Below are 9605 nucleotides of genomic sequence, written 5' to 3'. Positions count from 1 at the left end.
TGTTAGGTTGAATTCTATTCTGACCATCATTCGCTGAGATTTTCTTTTCTTTCTTTCTTTTCTTTTCTTTCTTTTTTAAAGAGACAGAGTTTCACTATGTTGCCCAGGCTGGTCTCAAACCCCTTGCCTCAAGTAATCCTCCCACCTTGGCCTCCCAAAGTGCTGGGATTACAGGTGTGAGCCACCACACCTGGCCTAGATTTTCTTTAATATTTGTCTAATATCTTTCCATCTTCCTATATTCAAGCTTCATGTAATTTTATTTTCTGGTAATTCTCTGAGCATAGAGCTGGATTTGCTAGTTTTTTCATTTTATGACTAAACATGAGAGTTTCTATATTTTCATAGAAAAGTTGAATCTATTCATAGCTATTGTTTTATTGCTATGTTTGGGCCTGTTTCTTAATTTTCTTCTTTGTCTTGTTTTTTAAATTTACATTAGGACTATGAAGTTTTAATTGAACAGCCAATTAACATATATAGTTGTGTGTTGCATGATGTTTCAGTCAGTGATGGACTGCATGTACGATAGTGGTCCCCTAAGATTATAATGCCATGTTTCATTTATTAAAATTTATTTAAGATTTATTTTATTATTTTTATAGATGAGGTCTCACTCTGGTGCCCCAGCTGGGTGCAGTGGCATGATCATAGCTCACTGGGCTCAAGTGATCCTCCTGCCTCAGCATCCCTAGTAACTAGGACTACAGGCACATGCTGCCACGCCTGGCTAATTATTTTAATTCTTGGTAGAGACAGGATCTGATTATGTTGCCCAAGCTGGTCTTGAACTCCTGGTCTCAAGGAGTCCACCCACCTCAGCTTCCCCAAGTGCTGAGATTACAGGCATGAGCCGCCTGCACCTGGACTAATACTGTAATTTTACTGTAACTTTTCCATGTTTAGATACACAAATACCTATCATTGTGTTACAGTTGCCTACAGTATTCAGTACAGTAACATCTCTACAGGTTTATAGCCAAGGGCAATAGGCTCTACCATAAAGCCTGGGTGTGTAGTTGGCTGTACCATCTGGGTTTGTGTAAGTGCATTCTATGATGTTTGCGGGACAAGGAAATCAACTAATTATGAAATCACCTAATGATACATTTCTCAGAATGTATCTCTTTTGTTAAGTGAAACATTACAAAATGTATTTATTTAAAGTGTTTTAAAATCATTGGCTCAGCTGGGCGAGGTGGCTCACTCACTCCTGTAATCCCAGCACTTTGGGAGGCCAAGGTGGGCGGATCAAGAGGTCATCTCCTACAGGCAGTGCACATTGACTAAGTTCATTCCTTGCTTTTGTTGTTGTTTGCTATTATAAATAGGATTTTGTCTTCAATTATATCTTCTAAAAGTTCTTTGGATTGGTGAAAGCTATTGATTGCTGAATATTGATTTTTTACCCTGACCATTTGCTGTTTTCTCCCCCTAATCATAATTTTTTCTTAGTTGGTTTCCAGTAATAAAGTCATGTTGTCTGAGGCCGGGTGCTGTAGCTCATGCCTGTAATCCCAGCATTCTGGGAGGCTGAGGTGGTGGATCGAGACCACCCGGGCTAACACGGTGAAACCCTGTCTCTACTAAAAATACAAACATTTAGCCAGGCATGGTGGCGGGCGCCTGTAGTCCCAGCTACTTGGGAGACTGAGGCAGGAGAATGGTGTGAACCCGGGAAGAGGAGCTTGCAGTGAGCCGAGATTGCGCCACTGCACTCCAGCCTGGGTGACAGAGCGAGACTCTGTAAAAAAAAAAAAAAAAAAAAAAAATTAATGGCTGGGCACCGTGGGTCATGCCTGTAATCCCAGCAATTTGGGAGGCTGAGATGGGACAATTGCTTGAGGCCGGGAGTTCAAGACCAGCTTGGGCAACATAGTGAGACCCATCTCTACAAAAAATTTAAAAACATACATTAGCAAGGCATGGTGGCATGCACCTGTAATTCCAGCTACTTAGGAGGCTGAAGCAAGAGGGTCACGTGAGTCCAGGAGTTCAAGGCTGCAGTGAGCCATGACTGTCACTGCACTCCAGCCTGGATGACAGAGCAAGACTCTTTTTAAAAATAGCCAGGCGTGATGGCTCTGACCTGTAATCCCAGCACTTTTGGAGGCTAAGACAGGCAGATTGCTTGAGTTTAGGAGTTTGAGGCCAGCCTGGGCCACATGGCGAAACCCCAACCCTATAAAAAAAATAAAAATTAGCCAGGTGTGGTGGCGCACACCTGCAGTCCCAGGTACTTGGGAGGCTGAGGTGAGAGAATCGCTCGAGCTGGGAGGCAGAGGTTGCAGTGAGCTGAGATCACACCACTGCACTCTAGCCTTGGGTGACGGAATGAGACCTGTCTCAAAAAACAAATAAATAAAAATAATTTAAAAATCATTAATTGCCAGTTACAATTAAAATTTAAAACTTTTTAAAAATTTAGTCTGATGGCATTGTACCACTGTGCGTGTGTTCACGTAACACTACTAGTAATTACCCTGACACACAGGCACACGCAGATGGAGGGACTTCCCTAAAAGCAAGTTTAAGGGATTAAATATCATCTTTGTCATCATATCCTCCTCTTTTCCCTTCTCCTCCTCCTCCTTGTCATCACTACTGAGGACAGCACTGCTGCCTGTGCCCAGGGGCCTTTCTTCCTCAACGCCCCCAGCACCACCCAAAGTCCCCCTCTGTGGAATCGGAGCACTGAGGGTGTTGGCCTCAGGGACACTGAAGGAAGCCGCCCGTCCTCTCAGCCTTGGAGTCTGCTTAATCATATCATTCAAACCACCTTCCATCAAAGGTTTGAATACAATGAGCAGCTGCTCCTGCATTCCTCCAGGACACAGGTTCACCAGCTGGGTGTCTGTCAAAGAGAATGAGCCTCCGAGTTGGTCCAAACTTGACTCTCCTTGAAGGTCTTCTCTGGCCATCCTCAAAATCCACAGGATGAAATGTGTTCGATGAGGACAACTCACTCGTGTCGTGGCGTTTGGATGGGCTGCGGCGTGGCCGCTTCTGCTGTAGAGACGGAGCTTTCCTGTGGTTCACGCGCTTCCTTCCTGAAGCCTCATATTTCCCATTCCGTTGATACTTGGCCACCTTAACCTGCAAAGCGCAGTTTCTAATGTCATCTTCATCCAAACGCATGAATGCAAGATCCACAGCTTCCCTCTTCCAATGATCCCAAAGCCTGTCTCCTTTAAGATGTCCTTGGTTATCTTTGTAAAACTTGACCTTAAGTTCTTCTGTCTGGGGATCGCTCATAATAATGCCAAATGGACAGGCGTGTGAATGCCTCCACGGTAATGACCAGAGGCAAACCGGCACATACACATTTGTATTTCTCCTTCTTCAGCATGAAGCCTTCCTTTTTCTCCCCTCTTTGTGGGATCAGTGGGTTTGGGGTTTTTCTTGGTGGCAGTTTCTCAGTGTTGCAGCCGTGTATTTGCAGCAGAGCAGCGCCATCACCGAGCAGCCATCGTTGATCTGATATGCAGCGGGGAAATCTTCACTGGTTTCTCTTCTGCTCCTGTGCTTGCAGAAACCGGGCTGGCTCTTGATTGGGACTGTAGGCTCAACAGGCTGGGGAAGGACAGCCAGCCTCAGGAGACATGCCAGGAAGGGGCGGCTCCCTCCTGCTCCTCAATGACTCAGTGTTTTGGCCACATAGCTCCCCTCCTCCACCCTTGCTCTGCAGGCTGCATCCGGGGCAGGGCTGGCAGGCAAAGAGGCTGTGTCACAGCCCTTCAGAGCCTCAAGCTGAGGTCCCTAGGGTTGCTGGACCTCAGATCACCGTGAGGCAGGGGGTCCTCCACCCTCCCTCCGGCAACTCTGAAGTATGGGAAGGTGCGTTCTCTAACTGCCGAGGGGCCTGTCCCTTCCTGTGTGGGTTGAGGGGATGGGAAGTTGCTGAAATCCAACCTCTCTGAGAACCGGTGCTGTCACCTTGGCCTGAGTATGCTGAAGACATTAATTCTGGTTCCCAAGCAAAACTGTTAGCAATTCGAGGGCTGGGCTCTAGCCTAGATCTCAACTCCCATAGTATCGGGCACCCTGATACATTTTCTGCCGGTTTTTAAGTTTCTTTTTTTGAGACGGAGTTTCACTCTTGTTGCCCAGGCTGGAGTGTGCAATGGCGCGATCTCGGCTCACCGCTACTTCCACCTCCCTGGTTCAAGCGATTCTCCTTCCTCAGCCTCCTGAGTAGCTGGGATTACAGGCATGCGCCACCATGCCCAGCTAATTTTGTATTTTTAGTAGAGACAGGGTTTCTCCATGTTGGTCAGGCTGAACTCAAACTCCCGACCTCAGGTGATCCGCCCGCCTTGGCTTCCCAAAGTGCTGGGATTACAGGCATGAGCCACTGCGCCCGGCCGGTTTTTATCTTATTGCTGAAAAACTTAAAATGAAAAATAAATTCAGTATCAGCAGGGCAGCAGGAATTGCCATTTAAAAAAAAAAAAAGAAAATTGGAAATGACTGCAGCCAGGTGTGTGTGATTGGGCCCCGTGACCTTTTTCTTAGACAAACAGGGCTTTGTGGATTCAGAAAGACTTCTTTGGTTGTGTAGTTTGTCTCAGAGCCTCGCGTGGGTGGAGGCTGGTAAAAAGAGGAAACAGACTCATGTTGCTCAACGTAAGAAAGCACCAGGAATTTTGGAGAAGTTCCCGGCAGCTCAGGAGAGTGGCTGGTGCCTTGTCCCAGGGGAGAGGGAAATAAGCACAGGCCTATTTCTTTCTCAAGAGGGAAAAACCGAGCCCCAGAAAATGGCGATAAGATGGGGAGGCAGGAAAAAGCTAGCTAACGTACAGTTCAGCAGTGGGCACCGTGTGGGAACCTCTCCTAAGCCGCCCTCCCTCTGATGGATGCATGCTCAAGTGATTTTGTTGGCCCTTAAAGGAAAGTGTTATTCCATCCTGTAATCCTAGCACTTTGAAAGGAGGCTGAGGTGGGAGGATCACCTGAGGTCAGGAGTTCAAGACCAGCCTGGCCAACATGGTGAAACGCCGTCTCTACTAAAAAATACAAAAATCGGCCGGGTGTGGTGGTGCATGCCTATAGTCCCAGCTACTTGGGAGGCTGAGGCAGGAGAATCGCTTGAACCCGGGAGGTGGAGGTTGCAGTGAGGTGAGATCATGCCGTTGCACTCCAGCCTGGCCACAGAGTGAGACTCCATCTCAAAAAAAAAAAAAAAAAAAAAGACATTTGCCCAAGGGTCACAGCTGTAGAGGGGCAGATGTGGTTTGAACCCAGGGTGTCTGGCTCCTCTCTGGAAGCAGCCAAAGTGCCTGTGATTGGGGTAGTGACAAAGCACTCTGAGCCGCTGCATGGCAGATGCTGTGAGGAGTCATCTTTGCCTGTCCCATATCTATTCCCATTTTTTCTGATTGCAATACCTTGTTTTCTTGTGTGTGGTGGGGGAACCATGCCCTTTCAACCAAGCTATGTGGTGTTCATAAGGGTGGCCCCTCCTCCGACCCCAGGAGTGGCCGTTCACAGCCCTGACTGATCACGGTGTTCCGTGGCCTAGCCGTAACCACCCCAGGGAGTGAGACTGAACTCGGGTTCATTGGACCTATCAGGAAAGAGAGACCTTTCTTGCTTCTGGACTTGGAGCTGTGACGAAGTAAGTGGGTCAGGGGCCAACACATAGAGAGCGTTGACCTACAAATGCAGCCCAGGCAGAGGACGGTGCGGCCAAGCCACACAGAGAGACAACTTCCTAGTGACACGCTGTGAACACCTGCATCCACCCCTGCCTGAACTGGAGCTTTTCCTCTTCAGCTCTTCAGTTATGTGAGGCAGGGTGTTGCCTTTTTTGTTTAGTGCTGTGAGTTGAGTGTACAGCAGTTACAATCAAAGAATCCTAAATAATGCTGCAAGCATGGTGACTATCTACATGGGAATAGGCAGTACTCCAGTGAAAACAAAACATAAATTAATTTTGGAATCTGATGACCATAATCTAAAAACATTCATAGAAGTATATAAAAATTATAACAAAATTTAAAGTAGCATATCTCCTCACGAAGCAGGTTAAGTGTATACACAAAGAAGGAGGAGGAAAAGGTGAGGAAGAATCTTCCCTTGTGGGGAAGTGACAGAGGCAGAAGAGGCTGATGCAGTCAGTCCTGCATCCAGGCCCAGCTCTGCCAGCAGCTGAGTACCCCTGAACAAGCTCCTCCACCTCTTCGGGCCTCAGTTTCCCCATCTATGAAAGAAAGGGAGTCTGGCTTCCATAGCTGCCCCACCTGATACGCAAGGTGCCAGCGTGTCCTCAGTCCTGTCATGAGAAACCTTCCCCCTAGGATCCCAGGAGGAGCTTGAAATCCTGTCTGGGATCCCGACGGCCCAGGTGCTGACCCTGCCTCGGGTTGTGTCTGCTGAGAAGTCTGATTTCTGCTCATCTCTCCCCATTTCTTTCTTCCCGTAAAGTGGGCTGATGTGCTGGAACGTCGATGCAGCCAGTGATGTGTTTGATGAGAATGTATTGAGGGTAAAGCTGGCCAGAATCCAGGTGTGTGTCATCTGAACTCTTGAATTATGGATGGAAGGTATGTCCTCTGTTGATGTCTCGCAGCCTGAGCTGACAATCTGTAAGAAGGTTTTGTTATCTTCATGTTACAGATGGTGAACCGAAACTTACAGAGCTCAAGTCACTTGACCAGGCTCCACCCCTACAAGAGGCAGCACGGAAACTAAAACCCAGGCGTCCTTTTCCAAAGCTTGTGCTCTGCTCCACTGCGGGAAGGAACCCTTCCGGGAATTGAAGCAGTACTAAACAAAGGCCATTTTTAAGAAGCGACCCTTAAAGACAGTCCTGGGGAGTTCACAGTGAGTACAGCAGAAACCTAAGACGGGGTCCCCGGCTCAACAAGGGTCTCATGTTTTGTGGGTCAGAGATTCTTTTGTGTCGTGTGTGGGTGAAGTCAAAAACCATGCAGAGACTTTCACTTCCTGTTCTGTGGCAGACAAGACATCTGAAGAGCTCTCCTGCAGCAACACTTCTAGATGCAAGTAAATCACAGCAAATATACTTTTAAATGTGTTACTAAGATCATAAAAAATGAATGAAAATGCCCAAGCATATCCCCAACCCCTCACCCCACCACCACCACCGTCACCACCACAACAATAAACAAGTTGCTGACAGCAGATTGGTAAGCAAGTGTAGAACCTTAGGCTGCGTCGGCATCAAATACTAATAACCGAGCAAGACCAGGCCTGAGGGCTGTGCCATTGAGAGGTGACAGCATGCTGGCAGTCCTCACAGCCCTCGTTCGCTCTCGGCACCTCCTCTGCCTGGGCTCCCACTTTGGTGGCACTTGAGGAGCCCTTCAGCCCACCGCTGCACTGTGGGAGCCCCTTTCTGGGCTGGCCAAGGCGGGAGCCGGCTCCCTCAGCTTGCAGGGAGGTGTGGAGGGAGAGGCGCCAGCGGGAACCAGGGCTGCGCGCGGCGCTTGCGGGCCAGCTGGAGTTCCGGGTGGGCGTGGGCTTGGTGGGGCCCTGCACTCGGAGCAGCCGGCCGGCCCTGCCGGCCCCCGGCAATGAGGAGCTTAGCACCCGGGCCAGCGGCTGCAGAGGGTGTACTGGGTCCCCCAGCAGTGCCAGCCCACCGGCGCTGCGCTCGGTTTCTCACCGGGCCTTAGCTGCCTTCCCGCGGGGCAGGGCCCAGAACTGCAGCCCGCCGTGCCTGAGCCTCCCACCCCCTCCGTGGGCTCCTGTGTGGCCTGAGCCTCTCCGACGAGCACCACCCCCTGCTCCACGGTGCCCAGTCCCATCGACCACGGAAGAGCTGAGGAGTGCGGGTGCGCGGCGTGGGACTGACAGGCAGCTCCACTGCAACCCCAGAGCAGGATCCACTGGGTGAAGCCAGCTGGGCTCCTGAGTCTGGTGAGGACGTGGAAAACCTTTATGTCTAGCTCAGGGATTGTAAATACACCAATCAGCACCCTGTGTCTAGCTCAGGGTTTGTGAGTGCACCAATCGACACTCTGTGTCTGGCTGCTCTGGTGGGGCCTTGGAGAACCTTTATGTCTAGTCCAGGGATTGTAAACGCACCAATCAGCGCCCTGTCAAAACAGACCACTCGGCTCTACCAATCAGCAGGATGAGGGTGGGGCCAGATAAGAGAATAAAAGCAGGCTGCCCGCACCAGTAGCAGCAACCCTGCTCAGGGTGTTTTCCACGTTGTAGATTTTGTGTGCTTTCGGTGTTTTTATAAGAAGTCTTCCTGCTGCTCACTCTTTGAGTCCACATTGCCTTTATCAGCTGTAACACTCACTGCTGAAGGCTTGTAGCTTCACACCTGTCTGAGCCAGCAAGACCACGAGTCCACCAAAAAGAAGACACTCCGAACACTTCTGAACATCAGAGGGAATAAGCTCCAAACGTGCTACCTTAAGAGCTGTAACATTGGCTGCTAAGGGTCTGCAGTTTCATACTTGCAATCAGTGAGACTAAGAACCCAGGAATTCCAGACACACCATGTGGGCAGCTGAATCAAGACTTCATAGAGGGGCTCCAAGGTGGTTATAAAAATAACGTTTACCCTTACACTGATTTAGGTACGTTAAGCCTCTCTGTTCACTTCTGGGTAGAAAAATAAACTCCTCTTAACTCCATAAGGTCTGGATTTGGAATTTATTCTGCCCCCATCCACAAGTCGGCAAAATCTGAAGTTAAGTGATACCAACCTTCAAGATTGTATAATTTAAGTAAATATGAATTCTCTCTGGAGAAAAACGTCATGCCTAATAGGATTCCCTTTAAGATGAGTGTAATGTGCTCTCCAAAATTACCAGACACATGAGGAAACAACATTATGACTGGAAATAAAAACACTAAGCAATAGATTTAATCACCTACAATCTTCAAATATTGGCATTATGGGATACATAACGAAATAATCATGTATAAAAGTGTTCAAAGAAGTAAAGAGATTGAAAAGTGACCAGATTCGAAACACAAAGGAACATCTAGAATTAAATATATAAACACGGAAAAGAGTAAATTAAACAGTAGATTAGCGGCCGGGCACGGTGGCTTACACCTATAATCCCAGCATTTTGGAAAGCCAAAGTGGGAGGATGGCTTGAGAACAGAAGTTTGAGACCAGTCGGGGCAACACAGCAGGACTTCATCTCTACAAAACATAAAAATAATTAGCTGCGTGTGACAGTGCTCGCCTGTATTTCCATCTACTCGGAAGGGTGAGGTGGGAGGATCCCTTGAGCCCAGGAGTTAAAGGCTGTGGTGAGCTATGACTGCACTGTACTCCAGCCTGGGTGACAGAGTGAAACACTGTCTCAAAAGTAAATAATAATATAGCCTAACCTATAGGGTTAAAAAGCAGATAAAATTATAATCCTGGGCAAAAATAATACATAGAGGGTATAATCCAAATAAAAAGTCAGTTCTTTTTTCAGGGAGGGGGATAAAGCTAGTGATTTAGATTTTTAAGTGATAATATGTATATTCAAGTTTCTAGGATAAGTATTTAAAAGAAATTGAGGTCAAATTAGTAGAGGGGAAAAATGGAATAAGAAAACATGCTATCATCCAAAATAAGATAAGAATGGAGGAAAAAAATCAACAGTAAAAGGAGGACAAAT

The 9605-nt window shown here is 47.9% G+C and overlaps 1 long non-coding RNA gene and 1 pseudogene across 1 annotated transcript; one reads left to right on the top strand and one right to left on the bottom strand.

The window, feature by feature from the left end:
* Positions 1-927: 927 nt before the first annotated feature.
* On the bottom strand, positions 928-3297 carry LOC129472975 (uncharacterized; annotated as a pseudogene).
* Positions 3298-3715: 418 nt separating this feature from the next.
* Positions 3716-9169, top strand: LOC134735770 (uncharacterized). Its single transcript, XR_010119213.1, has 3 exons — positions 3716-3837; positions 6427-6508; positions 6619-9169. It is a non-coding gene; the product is annotated as an uncharacterized lncRNA (long non-coding RNA).
* Positions 9170-9605: the final 436 nt, after the last annotated feature.

This window comes from Symphalangus syndactylus, chromosome 23, assembly GCF_028878055.3.
Source record: "Symphalangus syndactylus isolate Jambi chromosome 23, NHGRI_mSymSyn1-v2.1_pri, whole genome shotgun sequence".
NCBI classification, from domain to species: Eukaryota; Metazoa; Chordata; class Mammalia; order Primates; family Hylobatidae; genus Symphalangus; species Symphalangus syndactylus.
Note: the sequence above shows the minus strand (reverse complement) of the source record. Positions and strands in the feature narration are given on the sequence as shown.